This window comes from Rosa rugosa, chromosome 3, assembly GCF_958449725.1.
Source record: "Rosa rugosa chromosome 3, drRosRugo1.1, whole genome shotgun sequence".
Lineage (NCBI taxonomy): Eukaryota > Viridiplantae > Streptophyta > Magnoliopsida > Rosales > Rosaceae > Rosa > Rosa rugosa.
Window position 1 is genome coordinate 20,649,118 of NC_084822.1, and position 20,130 is coordinate 20,669,247.

General features: G+C 43.3%; 1 pseudogene; it reads right to left on the minus strand.

Annotated features, from left to right (window-relative positions):
* Positions 1-6,835: 6,835 nt before the first annotated feature.
* On the minus strand, positions 6,836-11,763 carry LOC133737406 (26S proteasome non-ATPase regulatory subunit 1 homolog B-like; annotated as a pseudogene).
* Between the last annotated feature and the right edge of the window lie 8,367 nt (positions 11,764-20,130).

Below are 20,130 nucleotides of genomic sequence, written 5' to 3' on the forward strand. Positions count from 1 at the left end.
GTCTTCACAAAAAATTAGGTAATTCTAGAATATACTCTATCAAGCACCTATCGAAAATATAGCCTTGATTCAATACACGAATCACAACAATAATTAAAATTCCTGAATTAATCCAAAATTCTGAAAGTAACGCCAATCGAGGCAAAACTTCATCTGAGACCACCCAAAGTCTACATAACACTTCTACAGTCAATATATTAAAACTACAAGTCAATCGGACTGTCTGAACCTCACGGATCAAAAACCAAAATGATCTAAACCATAAAATTCCTAACAAATTCATGCAATCTCAAAAAATTACGTATTGTACATTGAAATGTTCGTATCAATGTGTAGATCGAAAAGAGGAACATAAATTGTCCTTGGAGTGGCCAGAAGCCACCGGAAAACGCCGCCACAGATGGTGGTAGCGCTGCCGTCAACCTCTGAATTGGTGGCAAGACCTATGCCAAAATCTTCCTCTCAACATGTACAACAACATTCATAACTAGCACAAAGTCTGAATCAAAGCCATTTGGTCGGAATTTACCTCGAAAGCATTGAAATCCGATGAACCCTAGAATCCCAATCTTCAAAATTCGATCTTCATGAGTCGAATCGTTGCAAGCCACCTTAGAAGAAAGCTTCTACGCCCTCGGCTTCAAAAGCCTTCAAGAAACTTCGCCTGAGGTGGCCGGACTCGGAAGTTCCAAGAGTCACCTCTGAAGTAGCGTCGCCACTTCTTTCCGCCCTTAAACCGTCCATGGCTCGTTTCGTGCTCGATTGCCACCATAAACTTCAAGGGGAGGATGAGGTAAAGCTATTTCAGGTTGTGGCATGGCCAGCGGTGGCCGAACAGTGGAGAAATCGCCGGTCGAAGGAGAAGAGAGTTACCAGGCTTGGGGATAGAGAAAGAGGGACGGGTTTCCAATTTTGGAAATCTATCCTTCTTTGCAATTTTTGCACAATTCTGTCCTTTATACAAAAATAATAACTTTTTCCGAAAGCCTTAACTTCTTCATACGAACTCCGATTTTTGCGTTCCGCATATGCACGAACTTGTATCGACGCGCTCTACAACTTCCATGACTGAAGTTTTCCCAAAATCCTAATGTATAAAAATTCGAATTCGTGGCCCCCCAAAAATGTTGCATTTCGAATAAAATTCGTCTGAAAATAATTCCACGTCATCTCTGGGTTTGGCATTTGTGCCCACGACCACGAAATCATTTCTGAAAGGTCATTAGAAATTAATTTGAATTTTCAAGGTATTACAATGGTGGTGACGCCACCAAGAGTAAAAACAATCCTGAGCGCGCCCCTAAAGTGCTTCGATCAAGGGAGTCTGACCATAATGATGCTTGTCTTCGGTATGGAGAGTCCAGACATTGGGAAAAGCAAGCAAGGCATCCCAGAATGTTGCAGACGCATACAAGATGTATCATGAAGCAAGGGAAGCAAATTACATGGAGCAAGAAGATCAAGATGGCGATCTTGCAAGGAAGATTGAAGACTTCAAAGGTTAAGATCAAGAGACTGGCCATTTTGTTTAAGTTTTTTCTTTTCAAAGAGATGTAGACAATTGCCATATTATTTTTGTAGTAAATGCCAATGGTTTAGTCTTCCTTCAAACTAGGCTCATCCATAGTAAGTGTGATGTCTAGGAACGTTTTGAAACTAGTGGTACTTAAGTGAGCCTCGCTCTACCGACATCTCTCTACTCATCTGGTCACATTTTCTTTCGAGTTACCGAAAGAAGTTAGACCACTGCCATTGTTTTTCATTAGCTAGTTCATTGGATTAGATTTTCTTTGGTTAAAGAGATAATGATGTAATTTCGTTTGGCTTATTAATAAAAGTTAAGTTCTTTTCATTATGACTCCTTTTTAATTATGAGCTTTTCTTTTAGGAATAGATTCTGGAGAACTACAATGTCTTGCAGATGGTACGACTACGCACACCATTCTCCGTCATATGCAATTATTCTTGGAGATGTTGCCTACATATTCCTCTGTGACTACAATGGCTGGGCTATCAGATTTAGTTCAAGGACATGGAATGGCCCAATTCCTCTAGCCAAATGGCATCTTGATTAACGTCGCAAAAGCTCTTTAAGCTCCTAAGGAAAATCGAACTTTATTGAGTTTTAGAGATATAAAAACCAATGGATTTCATTCGGAAAGGCATATAGAGAACTGAAAAAAGTTCCATTGCATTACCTCTAATGATTGCGGACGAAAGCGCATCTTAAAGAAGTTTATGTATCAATATAGTGGACTCTACATCACTACTATTCAACCAATTGAATCCAATAATGTGATAAGAGAAGATCTCTTAGATTCTGACACATATTGGCTTTGGCATGATCAATCGGGGCATGTTGGTCGTGATATGATGATCAATCACAAATTTTGCTTCTAATAGCGCTTTAGATGCTCAAGCCCAACCAAAATCCTCATTGGTTGCTTCTAAGTCACCTCACTCATTTTGCAAAGCCTGTTCTTTAGGGAAATTAGGATCGAGACAGTCCTACCCAAAGGATTGAAAAATACTTATTCGGTTCATATAGAGAATCCAAGAGGATATCTATGGACTGATTCAACCATCTTGTAAACCTTTCAGATACTCATTCCGTCTATGGCCTCACTACCTGGACCACCCTATTAAGTCAAATTGACTTGATAATGCTCAGGAGTTTACATCGAAAATGTTTGATGACTATTGCATGTCACTGGGGATTGGTGTAGAGCATCCAATTCCTCAAATTCATACCCAAAATGGTCTCACGAAAGCCACCATTAAGCTTCTACAAATGATAGCACGGACATTGGTTATGAGCACTAATCTCCCATATTTCCGCTTGGGGATATGCAATACTGTACACAACGATGCTAATTCGTCTACGATCCATTGCCACCCAACCTTATTATGCATTACATCTAGTGACTGGATACGAGCCTGATATCTCGCACTTACGCATTTTTTTATGCTGCCATTTATGTGCCTATCACGCCGCCACAGCGTAGTCAGATGGGTCCACAGAGACGAATGGGAATGTATGTTGGATATGAGGCCCCATCTATCGTCCGCTACTTGGATTCCTTAACAGGCGATCTCTTTACCGCTAGATTTGCAGATTGTCACTTTAATGAGACAGTCTTCCTGTCGTTAGGGAGAGATAAGAACACAGATGTTTAGTAGGAATGACAAGAATTGTCGTGGTCTGTCCCCACTATGTCTCCTCTCGATCCCTATACCGCATAATCCTAACTCGAAGTGTGAAGAATAATCGAGCTCCAAAACATCGCATATACTCTGCCTGATGCATTTTCTGATGTTGCTAAAATGACGAGATCTCATATACCTGCTGCAAATTGTGCCTGCAAGAATTGATGTCCCAAATACTGGACGTAACGCCGCTCCTGAGGCACTAGGAGATGGTTCCACTATCCATATTGATAGTGATGTTGCGTCTATGGCCGCAAGTCCCACAAGGAAGCGCGGCTTCTCTTCTTGCATTTATTACTCACAACATATTTTTTAGTACATTATTTACAAACTTTTTAACAACTTTCTTGATAACTTTCCTTACGTTACCAAATATTAGAATGGAAAGTTGTTGGGAAATTTCATTACCCTTTCCATGGAAAAGACAAATGAATTACTTTCCTTTCCGTGAACTAAACGAGGCCTAAGATTTGAGACATTAACTAAGTTATAATTTTTATATTTGCATATGATGAAAGCACTGCATCTAGAAAGAATGTTTGTAGGGAAGGTAAAGTGTTTTGCAGCTGGTAATGTAATTGTCCTTCAAATTGTTTCATTTCAATTGTTTTCAACTTTTAATGTTGAAAAGACTTTATGAGTTTATATTATTTAATAATGAACTATAATGATTGAAGTGTGACCATTGGAGCATCTAGTATTATTGTATTGCATTTTTAAGTTTTAAGTAGTTTAGTTGATGTGTGAACTGTAATGTAGGGTTGCAGACTGCTTGTGCTTGTGTATTGTTTTTGATGACTTAATGCAGAATTGCAGACTGCCTAATGCCTTTTACTCTTTTAGTTTTAATACAGACGACCTTTTTTTCGTTGTCTTCAGTTGCTTGTTAGTGTTGTTCTTTTCTTGCTTGATTTATTGAATCAGATCAGCCTTGACGGATTATGGAATGATTGGAATGATGGAATGTTGTAATGTTATATATTTTTGTATTTCTTTCTTATTCTCTTTGAAATGATAATTTGATTCATAGGGTTGGAACGATGGAATTGTTTCACAAAAAAAAAACAAAAAACAAACAAACCTTTGCCCACCCCACACAATATTGAGACTTGAAAGCTGTCAGTTTGCAAACTCTGAAGGGTTGTTTTTTTGGGTTTTTATTTTCTGTTCAATCCTAGATTTGGGCCTGGGTCTGACTCGAAACCCGATCGGGTTCGGCACTGTCGGTATGAAATCTAAGCATGTCCAATACCGGCCCAGCGTGTAACTAGTTTACGGGCCCTGATTCGGTTACAGATAAAATCTTACCTGTCCTGGCCTAGAATACACCGTCTAAATGAGAGAAGTAGGATGAGAAAAGTAACCAATTGAACTCTGGAGATTAAAATTCTCGTTCTCCGCATTATAAAAATCCAAGATGAACTAATCAAAAAAATAATAATTCAAAGCTTCTACAGAGAACCAATTTGTCAAAATTAATTTCGATAGCTCTATTAAGAACGGTAAGGCAGCTATTGGATTTTTATTCGTAATTCATGGTAATGCCTTAATAGTAGCTTGCAGGATGCTGGGATCTACTAATGTTTTAGTAGCAGAAGCCATAGCTTTACATGAAGCATTGCATACTGCTTATCTTCAAGGTTTCAACCATATAATCATGGAGGCGGATTCTAAGCTTGTCATTGACTGTGTTCTTTGTTCTGTGTCTGTTCCTTGGTATCTCAAGACTTTGATTCAAGATATTAGAGATATGGCAGACAAAGTTCATCATATCATCTTCAGACATTTATCGTGAAGCAAATTTTGTAACTGTTCGTCTAGCTTCTTTAGTCTATAATTGTGGTAATTCGAAGGTTTGGTTCTACTGCTTACCCCTTTCTGTGTGGCCAACGTTCCATTTGGATCAGCCGGGAGGGGATGTTTCACGTCGTTTTGTCTTTACCTCGTAAACATTTTCTTTTCGGTCATCCAAATATAAAAAAAAAATTTAAATAAAAAGGACCAAAGCCGAATCGAGTATTTGTTTCAAGGCAAAACCCTAAAATATTGTCAACACAATTTAATAGTTGAAATAAAGATATGAGTCATCTCATAAAAAGGAATGTAATAAAGCATCGATTCCCTGATAAGACAAGTACGTGGATAGAACCACAAATCAAGAGCCCAGAAGCTAACAAAACCGAAAGAATAGTAATCAAGTGTAAAACCAACTTCAGCAAGGATGGTCTGATGTTGAATAAGACCAAAATATTGAACAACTATTAATCTTCAAGGAGAGTAAAAAATTTGAGAATTCCAACAGTACACTTTGAGAACAGTTTCCAAGCAATGACAAGTAGCAAGAATGATTAGTCCAACGGAAAGAATAAACTCGACCTGACTAGATCACAACATAGAAATGGAACAAAAAGAATATTAAGTCTGGTTTACGATTGGAGTTACGGTGCTGGAAGTTTGGATCAGCTCCTGTACTGCTGCCATATCTGAATCACAGTAATAGCATCTCTCAAATAGGGCTCCAACAAGTACGCCAAGTCAGTAGAATTATCAATCAGTAATGACGCAGCAATTCCTGGCATGGGTATAACTGGCTCCATATCCTTCTCAGCTACTCCAATGATATGCCCTCTAAATCTCAACCTCCGGGCCTCCAACACCATCTCTTTTACTTCCATTTCCCCAAGCAAGTTCAGAATGTCCATCGGGACTAGAATCAGGTGATACAGGTGATGGGCTCGAAATGAGTCTCAAAATTAACCCTGTTGACAATTGTTAGTATATAGCAAGTAGGGATCGTTCTATCCAGGGATTGAGGGTGCTCCTGTCATTTAAGCATCAAAGAAAGAATATTAATCACAAGTATACAATATTTACGAAATTTACAAAGAATTAAAAGGGGTTTCGAAATTTGTTTTATTTACTAACTTATTATCTAACTAACTAATTACAATGACCAATCAACCAAGAATCAAGATGAGATGAACTGATGAGATGCATTGATGAAATTAACAACCTTTAACACGAATTCAAGACTACAAATCATAATTTTTGAATCAAAATATCAACTTGAATGAAATCAATCAAGAACAAACCATGAACGCATGCATAAGTTCTTTTTACTTTCCTTAATTAAATTGACTAGATGAATGCACCATAGTTAACCCTATTAATCATGCAAAGCTAGTGAGTGATCAATCCAATAACAATACACAATTAACGCAAGAAGCACTTTGAAAGTTTGATTGATTTAAGAAAAACACACAAGTTAGAACGCTAATCAAGCATGCAATTCTCTTTGTTGATTTACCTAAGGAATTATAGGTTTTCCACTTTAATTAACAAGATCTAGGACGCTAGCATCTTATTATGGATTCAATCATGCAATTCGAAACCTAAAGTGTCCACTAAAGAAATTGAAAACATGATAGATGGGATTGAAGAACAAAACCATGCCAACAAACATTCAAGAACATATAAAGATTTCGAAAACTATAAATCTAAAAATCCTAAAACGAATTCATGCTTCAAGGCTATTGGAAATTAAACATCAAAATATATACTTTAATCTAACATGAAATCGCAACATCCAAGAAAACCAAAAACAAAGAACGCTAAAGAATTTGATTTTTAAGTTACAAGATAAAGAAAACTGAAAACAAGAATTAATGTTCATGGTTACACTTTTAAAGGAGCTTCAAGAACGCAAGAATATCTTCAAAGGTGGTGGATGTTGATGAGGCTCACGGCAAGAATGAATGAATGGAGGATGAACTTGCTTCACGGCTTCAAAATCTTGAACACTTGGAGAGGCCGAAACTTTAAGAGAATAAAGGGGAGAGATTGCGATTTTGATTCAGGGTTTCATGATGATTTTCACGGTATTGTATCCCTCCTTATATAGTGCACGGACTAGGGTTTAATTCCCTAAGAATTCTCCAAGTTTGCATCATCCGACCAATAAGAAAATTTCATTTGAATTAGAGAGCAAGTCACCTTAGTCTTGGCCGAATTCTCCATGTATCTAGTCCATATTTCGGCTTCCTTGTATGTAGAGTCATAATTCAATACTTATTCCTCTATTTTCTCTCATAAAATCCAAAGAAATCCGAAAATAATCCCTTAATGTAATTGCCGAAATCTTCTTGATACTCCTTGTATTTCTCACGGCAAAAAGCAATTAGAATGGGCCATGGACTCCTCAAAACGTCATGGAAGGATCTAGTGACTCATGTGCAAGTCATATGCTTCAAACTTTGGGTCAGGCTTCTCAATTGGACAATTTCAAAGCCCATTCATTTGTTGCTGAAATTCCTTGTGCATTCTAGAACCTTCTTGAACAATCTTGAGCCATCTTGAAGCCACAGCATCTCCTAGCACCACCAGGACTCCTAGTGTCATCAAGTTTCCTAGTCCAATTGGGACTCTGTCATATCTCATTTCTGAACACCATTTTTCCGAGCTCACTCCTAATTGCATTAGGATTCCTACTTCAACTGGGATTCCTTTTCCTGGTAGGATTAGGAAAACTTCATTTTTCCATTTCTTGATCATTTCTGCGCCACATTTCCTCCTTGCCTTCATTTCTTTCATTTCCAGCTCTTCTTAGCTCATTTCCTGTGTTTGGAGCTCATTTGTACCTAATTACAACAAAGTAAGTTAGAAATGATATTGTTAAAAGAATAACTAAGTAAAATGCAGGAGAGATGACACTAAAAACATAGGAAATATTAGCTCAATCAACAGGAATGTGTTAATACATCCCCATGCTTCATTATGATGCTGCACATGGTTGGCCACAACTTCGGTATCCTCTCCAAGAACATAGTTCCAATCGATAAGCCTAAGTTTGTCTCTCAAAAGTATGTGACTCCAAACCAATACTCTCACCACATTCGATTGACCTGGACTAGTTATCTCTTCAGCATAATAACCATCATTGTTACCATCTGGTACATCCAAACACGCTAACTCCTCAACTTCACTGGAATTCTCCTCAACTTCACTGGAATTCTGGTCCCTCAGTAATACAAAACCTGTAGACAACGGCCTGATAGGAAGATATCTACTTCCTTCCAAAAATCGGATGTACTTTTCTTGGGCTGGCAGCACCCTAGATGGGTTGGTTAAAATAGCAAAAGAAGGCTCAGCCTCCACTGGCACAGGACAAGGTTTAGGATAGTCAAACAGAGATGGTTTTGCAAGCGACATGAACTCAAACCTAGGAATCTTCAGGTTAATGTTCAGTCCTATAAAGGCTGTTGGTGAGAATGCCAAGGTCCAAAAGTATATGAGCGGGTGCCAGTACCAATACTGGGTGAAAACAACCAGGCCAACAACAGCACAGACTCTGTCATGTTTCGTCTCAGACACAAGTTTTATGGTGACATTCCTGCCACCAAAATCAGGTATTCCGGCAGCCAGGATTGCCCCCATTTGTGTTTGTCTCTTCTCCCGCTTGTCTGAGAATATTCGCTCCAAAAGCCGCCTATATTTGGGGGAAAAAATAAATAAATAAAACAGGGAAAAGTGAGTAAGAACTTAATGAAAATGTTTATTAAAACTGCAACTGTATATATCAGAGAGAGAGAGAGAGAGAGAGAGAGAGAGAGAGAGAGAGAGCAGAGAGCAGAGCATAGCAGAGAAGAGAAGAGAATAGTGGCAATTAAAACATGACATAGTACCTGAATGATCCTACACGAGAATCACTAGCTTCACTGATCTGGACCATGACCATGGCCGATGCAATCAGTGCACCTTGGCGTATAAAATCATCTGAATCCGAAGTTAATGGCTCTAACAAAGATATGGCCTCACTCAAGCCTGTACCAGCGCAGGAAATGCCTACTGCAAGAGCAGCGCCATATCTAACATGTGGATTATACGATGCAGAAAGCATGGAGACAATGTCAGGGGTCTGCAGTTCACACATACAAATTTAGGGATACAAAGGCATTGATAAGATGAAAGGGAGAGCATATAAACGGAAAAGTAAGGAAGGAAGAAATCGAGAAAAGAACCAACCAGCTCTGGCTCGGATCGGAGTACATGACAAAGCCGAGTGCTAGTACAGCAGTTCTTCTAACATCATCACTGACATCTGACACGGCAAAATGAAGCAACTGCTGAATGGCTTTATTGTTTGATGTTCCCCTGTACGCCAATCCCAATGCATACATGCCACCACCGAATTATGGCGTCCCTATCACTTGTCATCTGTTGAATTAGAGCACCTGCATCATCTTCTTTTCCATAAATTGTAAGGGCAATCCCCATTGCCAACCCCCTACGATGTATGTACAAAACACAATTACAAATACATAGCTGGAAAGTGTTAAGACTGCAACAAGGCACAAGTGGAAAACTAGTTCAGTTGGTTTATCAATACCTGATGATCTTTTCATTCTCTGTTTTATGTGCATAAGCAAGCATCTCGATGGCATGCTCACTGCCAGTTCCAACCATGAGCAGACCCATACTATACCAGCAGCTGAACAGGCAATGGCATTTTCGGTACAGAGCACACTTTTAAGGTCTTCGTAAATCTCCTTATCTGCAGTTCCTAAAGCAAATAAGCCAATACCTAAGCAGGCCCCGTGTTGAACAACCTGCATTAAAAGATCCCCATTACAATTTTAAAGATAAACTGATTCGATAAAATAGATGTCATAAATAGCATGTCTGCTGCACACCTCCAATTAGGCCTGGCAACGTGCGGGTATAGTGCGGGTACGGTGCGGGTTCTTAACGGGCCGGGTTTTTAACGGGCTGACCCGGTAAAAACCCGTTAAGTTAACGGGTTTCGTGGGCTAAACCCGGCGGGTTTGCGGGTTATCCGTTGGAACCCGTTAAAACCCGTTAACAGATTTTTTTATTTATTTATTTTTTTTTAATTTATGTTTCCAGATGCAAGTAAAAAATTCAATAAAAAGTATAATTCAAATCTACCTTTTCAAATGAAACAAAAACTTCGATTTGAGTATCCTACAAGGACAGCTACAAGGTGCTCTTATTTCAATTAGCTTCAAACCTTGAAGTCCATACAGCATATTAACAGATCTAGCACATTCTTATAAGACTTTTTGTCAAACTCATCTAATACCATTTCTGAGGTTTGGCAGTCCTCAAGTTCACAGAAAGGAAGCAACCTTGTCTCTCAATCACTGGACAGAAGACTACCATTATCAACTTACAATGTCCAAAACTGTCCAAGCAAGACTCCAACCCTCGGTACATCACTACTGAGTATCTCTCGGATCTGATAATGCTTTCTTGTTCATTTCACACCTCTCACGTACAAGTATCTTCCCTTGGCTGTCACATTCTTTTCATATTTGAGGATTCAAGCGGATCCATCACTAAGACACCATGAAGAATGTCAAACAGATGCTTCAAATAACTGTTGCATAGATTTCAAGTAATCACAATTTCTGGATATAAAGTCACAGTTTATAATCACCGATAGTTGGGCAAAAGATACAATCTGCTCATTTCCCAAATTTATTGGTCAACTAATTATCACTTCTTAAGACATTTCCACAATAATAACCAACTCATCACTTAATAACTTTGCATAAGCATAACACCACCCACACTTGAACTTTAACGTCAGGAATCTCGTATCAGCTACACCTAGGCAGAGGATGACAAGAGTCATAGGAATCTTGGCTGGAGAGATGATAAAAGAGTTCACTTTACAGTTCGTGCGATTTAATGACAAGTGAGGCAGCTTATTTTTCCCATATTCCATATTTATTTGTTTACTCGTAAATGACCATTGTTTTCCTTTGAAAAGAGTGGTTTAGTAGTTATCTGATTGCTCTTAATAATATGCATATATAGGTCAGATATTTTTCAGAGTCCACAAGCCTTCTTAAAATGTCTGCAAGCCCTTCTGCATTATCCAGGAGCATCAGACACTGGGAAATGCTCCGGTGATCAGGATTAGCACAGCTTTCATTTATTTCAACAAGAAGATGAAGCACCTGTGCAGGGTATATGCCTATCAGTCTCCTAGATCAAATATTTTGCAAAAATAGACAAACAAGTAAATGAAAAGCGCGAATAAAATACTTATATTCTATTTTTTAAGGAAGCATAACACAGAACAGAAGACAAAGCTTGACGCAAAGCCTTACCTCACTTCTATATTGCCTAAGATTAGTACACGAGATGCAGAGCTTGAAGCAATATGAGAGAGTTCCTTGAATGTTTTCACTGGTTTGGATTGCTTCACTGAGTATATCATATCTCTGACATTCTACTGCAATCCCAAGAACCTCTTGGTATTTCCCATCCATTATAGACCTGCAAAGAAAAAAATATTGAGAAAGCTATAATTTATGACAACTGAGGTATTGGATTGGATGAGAAAGAGTACGTAGAGGCTAGTACCGATTCAGTATTCTGGCCACAATTTCTTTTGAATCAGAATTAGTATGATTATCAATAGCATCCGAACGAACGGTATCAGCATACAGTGAATCATCAGAGATGTCAAAAAAGTGACCCGCTCTGACCGCATATAAAATGGACTCAAGCATTTTCCCCAAGTAAAAGAAAATCGGAAACAGAATCACAATAAACATAAACTAGTAAATCTTACATGGTAAACATAGCAAAATGCTTAACCTAATTCCTTACCTTTGACAAAATCAAAGCAGCCAATTGCTTATGATGGTTGTCAACATTTGATTCTTCATACAAAGATTTTCTGAAAAACATAACCTCAATTACTCAGATTTGAAACTGGAACGGAAAATCAAAATCAAAATTGCAAGTGAAGAACTAAAACTCACATATATGTCTAGGACAGAAAAAGCAACCTCCGGCCAAAAGCCATCAACTAAATTATTGAGGCATCGAATTGCATGTTGTTTATGTTAGGATTGCGGCTCAATATCTAATTCCTTGTCTGTTTTGGATTCTTTACTTCTGAAGGCTTTGGGTAAGCAATTCTAGTGTATCCAGGATTTATGGAGTTTTTCCTTAGTAGTAAAGGTTTATGATTGAAGATCCTATTGGGAGTCGGACTAATCGTGAGCCTAGAAATAGTCATTAGAGTTATTGGTTTGGTGTGTGCTTTCGGAGATTGGAAGACACCATTTAGAGAAGATGTGAGGGTTTGGAGATTCTCATATTGTGGGTTGAAAGAGACTCATTCTGGAGGGTGCCATTGAGACATCATTTAGAGAGATCCGTGTGTGGATCAATTGAGAGTTTTGATAATTTGAGAGATTTTAGAGAGTTGCAAGCTTTGAGAGGTCAGGTGTATTTGGGAATTCTCTATTGAGAATTTGGGTTGTGAGGAGAGATGTTATTTGAGTGGAAGAACCAAAACGTTCTTCAAAAGTTTGTAATATTCTTCTCGTTTAGTGGATCCACCATCATCATCACCCGGGGACGTAAGTCAACTGTTTGACCGAACCTCGTCAACAATCTTGTGTTTGCTTGCATAGTTTGTGATTACTGTCTTCATTCGGTTTCGGTCTTGGGCTAGGGAATTCGGAAGGTGACCCGAATTTCCTAACAGTTTAAGCTCCCAGCGGGGCTCTTTTATCATCAAAAGAAAACTACGTACTGAAGTAATCGAACTGAGATTCGACGAGTTCGCCATGATACTGCAGTAATACATAGTGAACTCAGGAACAATTAAAGTTATAGTGTACACGTAAATAATAAGTAGGGATAAAATCTGTTTAGTCCTTGTACTTTGTCTCTCTCATCGTTTCAGTCCCTGAAATTCTAATTTAATCTAAAAACTCCATGATTTCACAATTTCCCTCTAATAGGTCTCTTCCGCGTCAAATTAAGAGTTGGCCTTGGGTGAAATGTCCAATATACCCCTCTATTATTTCTTTTTCCTTTTTTTCCTTTTTAATTTCTTTTTTCCCTATTTAATTTCTTTTTTTTCTTTTTTCTTTTTCCTTTTTAATTTCTTTTTTTCTTTTTCCTTTTTAATTTCTTTTTTTCCTTTTTTCTTTTTCATTTTTAATGACCATCATATCCTGCTGCATCAGTAGCGCCACGTCGGCGAACCAATCCAGATCGACCCGAAACCCCAATTATTGTTCTCCACGCCGACGGCCATTTTTCTTTTCCATCACTATTCTTCTTCTTCACTTCTGGTTTTGATCAACTTGGCCATCAAAAGCCACCATTTCAACCAGACCCAAAATCTAAATCACCATTTTGAGCAAGACCCAAAAACCTCAAAGTCTGAAAAAATGGTAGTTTTCAGTGAAAAGTTTCCAAATTGAGGCCTGATGTGGAGAGAGAAAGTGGGATTTGAGTGGGAGAGAGAGAAGTAGGCTGTGAAAACAAGAGGGGAGTGGTTGAGTGGTGAATTTCCTAGTTGATTGGGATCTGCTTATGTTTGAGAGATGGCATCGGCGACCATGGAGATGAGGGCGGATCCGCTAAGAGACAACCGAGGGAGATGGCTTCAGAGAAGATGAAGAAGTGATCAATCAGCTCCTAGCCTCTTGCTTTTGCTCGATGTCCATCTACACACCGCCAAGCTAGGTCTTTGCTGGGTTTGGTTTCAATTTGGGGAGAGAAACAGATGGGTTGTGGAGTTTGATCGGAATGAGATTGGTGGGTTGAGGAAGGAGAAAGTAGGCAGAACGAAAAGAAAAAAAGAAGGAAAAAAGAAATTAAAAACGAAAAAAATTAAAAAGGAACAAGAAAAAAAGAAGAAAAATAAAATTAAAAAGGAAAAAGAAAAAAGAAAGTGTACATACATGTACATTTGCAAGCATAATTAGCTATAATGGGCCACGCTCATTCGACCGCCAAAGGTACTAATTCCAACCAAAGGAATGACATGCAAACACACCGCCAGGCGGGCTACAACCTCGGCGGCGGATCACCCCCAGATCACCGCTAACGCGCCGCCACGCGCCGTGCCAAGATAGCATCAGAAGCTCCCAGAGCTGGGGACTGAAGCACATCAGTCCCACATCGAAAACAAAGAGAAGATCAACCTCTTCCTCACCTATAAAAGGTTCTCTCCTCTCTCCTCATTAATTACCCATTCAATACTTACCTACTGTTACTTTGTCAACATAAATACATTGACTAACTTAGGCATCGGAGAGTTGAAGACCGCCCAACGCGGTCTCCCTCTGACGCCCTTTGTATTTTACTTGACAGGTAGCGGAGGCTTTGAGAACGTCACAAGTATCGATCCGCTCTCCGGATCAGCGTTAACAAAGGTTCAGCTACCGCCGAACTTTTAGACATTAACATTGGCGCCGTCTGTGGGAATCCTTGAACAAAAGGTCATCCCACTACATCCACCATGACTAACGGTAGCGGAGGGAACGCTGAGGAGCGGGCGGACCAGTCCACCATTCCCCAACCCTCCGATCCAACGATAGGCGTTAACCGCACACTATTTACAACACCGGTCAACCCCGGCGGCGAGGCAAACCCAAGCAGCAGCCGCCCGCCGGGCCAGGATCTCGTCGCTATGTACGAGATAGCACTGGCGGATCTTCATAGGGCAAACAGAGAGCGGGAGGAGGAGCGTAAGGAGAAGGCCGAGGCCCAGGGACAGGTGGCTACGCTCTTGGCACGTTTTGAAGAGCTAAAGAGGACCCTGGAGCCTACCCCCCGCCCAGCACTGAGCTAGCAGTCACGCAGCACCAGGCGTAGTCGACCCGGCACTGGCACATTGGCACCAGGACCAGTCATACAGATGCAGGTACCACTGAACCCGCCTGAGTTGTCGGGAATGGGACCACCGCCCATCCCCCAACTAATGATTGAGCAGGAAGCGGAATCGGTGCCGCGTACCAACCGTTCGGAGGCTAGGGCAAGAACTGAGGGCCATTCGCCTGCGCCAAGGCGCAGGCAGGTCCAGCGGAGTACCCGGGCTGACACCGCCAGCGATGCAACCGCCCAGATATTGGAAAGGATGCACCAACTGGAGCAAAGGCTGATCCGGGCGGAGTCGGGCGCACCAGCGCCAACCCAGAATCCACTCTTCGCTTCCAGACCTGGGCCATTCACCGCTGAGATTCTGCAAGCTATCAGACCAGCGTCAGCAAAAACCCCAAAGATGGCGCATTACGGCGGATTGTCCGATCCCTTTGTCCACATGGACACCTTCAAGAAGGTCACCAACAACAAAGGATTCGATGACGCCACCTTGTGTCACTTGTTCAGTGAGACGTTAGACGGTGAGGCAATGAACTGGTTCTTTGAGTGTCCGCCGGGGTCTGTCAACTCATTCCATGCACTATCACATGCCTTCCTCTCCCGGTTCATCCTATTGTCCGCCGGACACCACAACACAAGTCAACTGTTCAGCGTCAAGCAGGGGGAGGACGAATCACTGAAGGCCTTTGTCACAAGGTGGCGGGCGGCAGCATCTCAGTGCCGTGACCTAGACAAAACAATGGCGTCAGCGGCCTTCAGGAAGGGACTGCTCAAGGGACAGTTCCTCTATCACCTCAACTACAATCATCCCAGTGCGACGTATGACCACGTCATGAGTGAGGCGGTCATTCACGCCCAGGCGGAATTCGTCACATACGGAGAGACCCCACCGCCACCACTAACACCAAAATCAACACAGCCATCTTCCAGCCATCAGGAAACCGCCAGCAAGACCCCCTCAGCACCATCAACTGACAAGAAAAGGGAGTGGCAACAGGGCCACCACCAGAGCAAGCGGCAGAAGGACCAGCATTACCATAAGGAAAACCGCCCAACCCATGGGGATAACCGCAACAAGCAGGCGGAGTCTTCGCAGTGGTATGCAGTTTTCACGGTCCTGACTGCCTCATATGAAGACATCTACAATCAGTGCAAGGATCAGATCCCACCGCCACCCCCTCCAAAATACCCAAAAACAGGCAAACCCAGGAACACCGGCAAGTGGTGCAAATACCACGAGGACAGCGGCCACAATACCAATAGCTGCAATGCTCTCAAAACGGCCATCGAGACCTTGTACCGTGACGGCAAGTTGGAGCAGTTCAAGGTGCGTCAACCACCACAGGTAATTGCCAACGTTGAGACCTTGGGCCGCATCAACACCATCGATGGTTGTGCTCCAATCACCAGCATGTCTCACAGGGCAAGGAAGCGCTATGCACGCGCTAATCACCCAAAGGAAGTCTGCAACATCCGCTACGAAAGATCCGCCAAGCTCCCAAAATCAGGTTGGGAACCTATTACCTTTTCGGAGGAGGAGGAGCGCGGAGTCAATTTACCCCATGACGACCCATTCTTGGTCTACGCCATTCTTGGCAAATTCTCAGTGGGGAGAATCTTGGTGGACAGCGGCTCCGCTGTCAATGTCATTTTCAACGGCTGCTACAACAACCTCAAACGGAACAGGAAATTACTCCAGGATCACGAACCACTGCTCAGCTTCTCCGGCGACGTCACACAACCGCTGGGGTCTGATTACATGAGACTGGTTATTGGCACTAGTCCATGTATGGCGGAGGTGCATACGGAATTCATTATTGTCGACTGCTTCAGTTCGTACAACGCCATCATTGGTCGACCAGCGCTTAACAAGCTCAAGTGCATCATTGCCGGGTACATGCTTCTCATGAAGTTCCCCACACCTAACGGCACGGGCTGTGTCAGGGGAAGCCAACAGCTGGCACGAGAATGTTACTCAACGACTATAGCGCGGTCGACGCGCCGCCATGAAATTCTGACAGTGGGTAGTGAGGCACCGCCACCAAACATCTTTGAGGATCCTAGGGATGAGGAGGAGAAGTATGTGCCGAAGGAGCCGGTCGACCCTGACACGTCGCTAAAGGTTGTCTGCCTCTCGGACGAGCACCCTGAGCGGACAGTCCGCATAGGCGCCCATCTAAACCCAGAGGTGGAGGCAGAACTCACTCAGTTCCTACGCGATAATGCCGCCGTCTTTGCATGGTCATACGCGGACATGCCAGGTATCTCTCCTGAAATTATCACTCATAAACTGACCATCAAACCCTCCTTTTATCCCATCAAGCAGAAGCGAAGGGCCTTTGATGAGGAAAAATACCGGGCAATCAGAGAGGAGGTTGCCAAACTCCAGGACATTGGGTTCATCCGCCAAGTCATCTATCCCCAGTGGATCTCAAACCTGGTAATGGTCAAAAAGGCCAGCGGCAAGTGGCGGATGTGTGTCGACTTCAAAAATCTCAACAAGGCATGCCCAAAGGATAGTTTCCCGCTACCTCGTATCGATCAGCTAGTCGATGCAACTGCCGGACATGAGCTCCTCAGCATGATGGACGCTTTCTCCGGATACAATCAGATCAAGATGCACCCCAGCGACCAGGAATGCACCACCTTCACCACCGACAAAGGCCTCTACTGCTACAATGTCATGCCTTTCGGTTTGAAGAACGCCGGTGCAACTTACCAGCGGTTGATGAACGCCATGTTCGCTGAGCATCTGGGAAAAATCATCGAGGTCTACGTGGACGACATGCTAGTCAAGAGCGTAAGGGCCAGCGGACATGTGGCAAACCTCAAGGTCATAGTAACCATTCTCTTGGCCTACGGCATGCGCCTCAACCCAGAGAAGTGTTTCTTTGCGGTCACCGCAAGCAAATTCCTGGGCTACATCGTCAGCGAGCGAGGCATCGAGGCTAACCCAGACAAGGTCCAGGCCATCCTTGACCTGGCAGACCCTGACTATAAGGTACACGTCCAGTGCCTCCAGGGCAAGTTAACCGCCCTTTCTCGATTCATCTCCAGACTCACCGACAAGTGTGCCCCATTCTTCAAGCTCCTCAAAACAACTCACAAGAAGGTCATCAACTGGAACCCAGAATGTCAGGCGGCGTTCCAAGGCCTGAAGGAATACTTGGCGGCAGTCCCTCTCCTTTCTGTCCCTGTGCAAGGGGAGACGCTATTCATATACCTAGCGGTCTCAACATCGGCAATCAGCTGCGCCATTGTCAGGCGGGAGGCTCAGGACGAGCTCCCAGTGTTCTACGCCGGTAGGGGCATGAACGGGGCAGAGACACGGTATCCTCCCTTGGAGCAGCTCGCCCTCGCACTCATAGTTGCCGCCAGGCGCCTCCGCGAATACTTTCAGGCTCACACGATCCACGTGTTAACCAATCAACCGCTGAGGCAGGTTATGCAGAACCCTGAACACTCAGGGCGCCTCAGCAAGTGGGCCATTGAGCTCAGCGAGTTTGACATAGAATACAAGCCAAGGACCGCCATGAAAGGTCAGGCGGTGGCGGACTTTATCGCCGAGCTCACCGAGCGTCAGCCAGATCCCGGCACCGGGGCGGAGCCTGGAACAGAAATGGTTACCGCGGAGGAGGCAGCTCCGCTACACTCAGACTGGAACCTGCATGTGGACGGCTCCGCAAGCGCCAAGGCCAGCGGCGCCGGAGTCATCTTAACAGGACCTGGGGGACTGAACGCGGAGTATGCGTTGAAATTCAACTTCAAAGCTTCAAACAATATGGCGGAGTACGAGGCCCTCATTGCCGGCTTGCTCCTCGCCATTGACTCAGGGGCTGACAGCGTCAACATATTCAGCGACTCTCAGTTAGTCGTTAACCAGGTCAACGACAGCTTCCAGGCCAAGGACCAGCAGTTATCGGCATATTTGGGGTACGTCAAAACGTTGCTCAAAAAGTTCAAATTTCACACCATCACACAAATCCCCAGGGAAAAGAACGCCAAGGCTGATTCACTGGCGAGACTGGCAACCGCCCAACCACATCAAATTCCAGCGGACACAAGGGTGGAATGCCTTGACAAACCAAGTATCACAAAGACCCTGGCGGAGATCTTCAGCATTGAGATCAACCCCAGCTGGATGGATGAGATCATTGCATACAAGCGCAACGGCACGGTGCCGGAGGACAAGGTTCATGCGCGGCAGCTCAAGCGGAGAGCAACCCGCTACAATATCCAGAATGGTAAACTTTACCGCCAAGGATTCACTCATCCCAACCTCCGCTGCCTAACCCCAGAGGAGGGAAAGGCCGTCCTAGCGGAAATCCATGGCGGAGAATGCGGAAACCACTCAGGCGCCAGATCCTTGGCCAACCGCACAATGCGGCAGGGCTACTTTTGGCCCACACTTGGCGATGACGCCAGGCGGATTTCGCGATCTTGCCACAAATGCCAACAATTTGCAGATCTCCCACATGCACCGGCAGAGCCGCTGTCAATTATCGTCGGCCCATGGATTCACTCCATGTGGGGCCTCGATTTGATGGGAAAGTTCCAAACCGCCAAGGGGCAGTTCAAGTACATCATCGTCGCCATCGACTACAACAGCAAGTGGATAGAGGCGGAACCACTCACGGCAATAACTACCGCCAAGGTAATTCGCTTCCTCTGGAAGAACATCTATTGCCGCTATGGTGTCCCACATACAATCATTACAGACAACGGCACACAGTTCAACAATAAGGAACTCATATCTTTCACCGCCAACCTTGGCACCAAGATGAATTTTGCGTCAGTCGCTCATCCCCAAACCAACGGCCAGGTCGAAGCGGCCAACAAGATAATCAAGAAGCTGCTCAAAAAGAAACTCGACGACGCCAAGGGTTTGTGGGCGGAGAAGTTACCAGAGGTTCTATGGGCCATCCGGACTACTTCAACTTCCGCCACCGGCGAGACACCCTTTTGTATGATGTTCGGAACAGAGGCTGTCCTGCCTGTTGAAGTAACTCAGCCCACCGCTAGGGTCGAAGGCTACTGCCCGGAGACCAACAGCGACGGCATCAACCTGGACAGAGACCTCCTAGAAGAAAAAAGATACAAAGCCCATTTGCACAACTTGCAAAACAAACAACGGGTATCGCGTTTCTACAACGCCAGAGCCAAGGCCCGGAACCTCCAACTAGGGGACTGGGTAATGAAGGAAGTAATTCCACCGCCAACAAAACTCCGCCCAACTTGGGAAGGTCCATACAAAATTGTGGA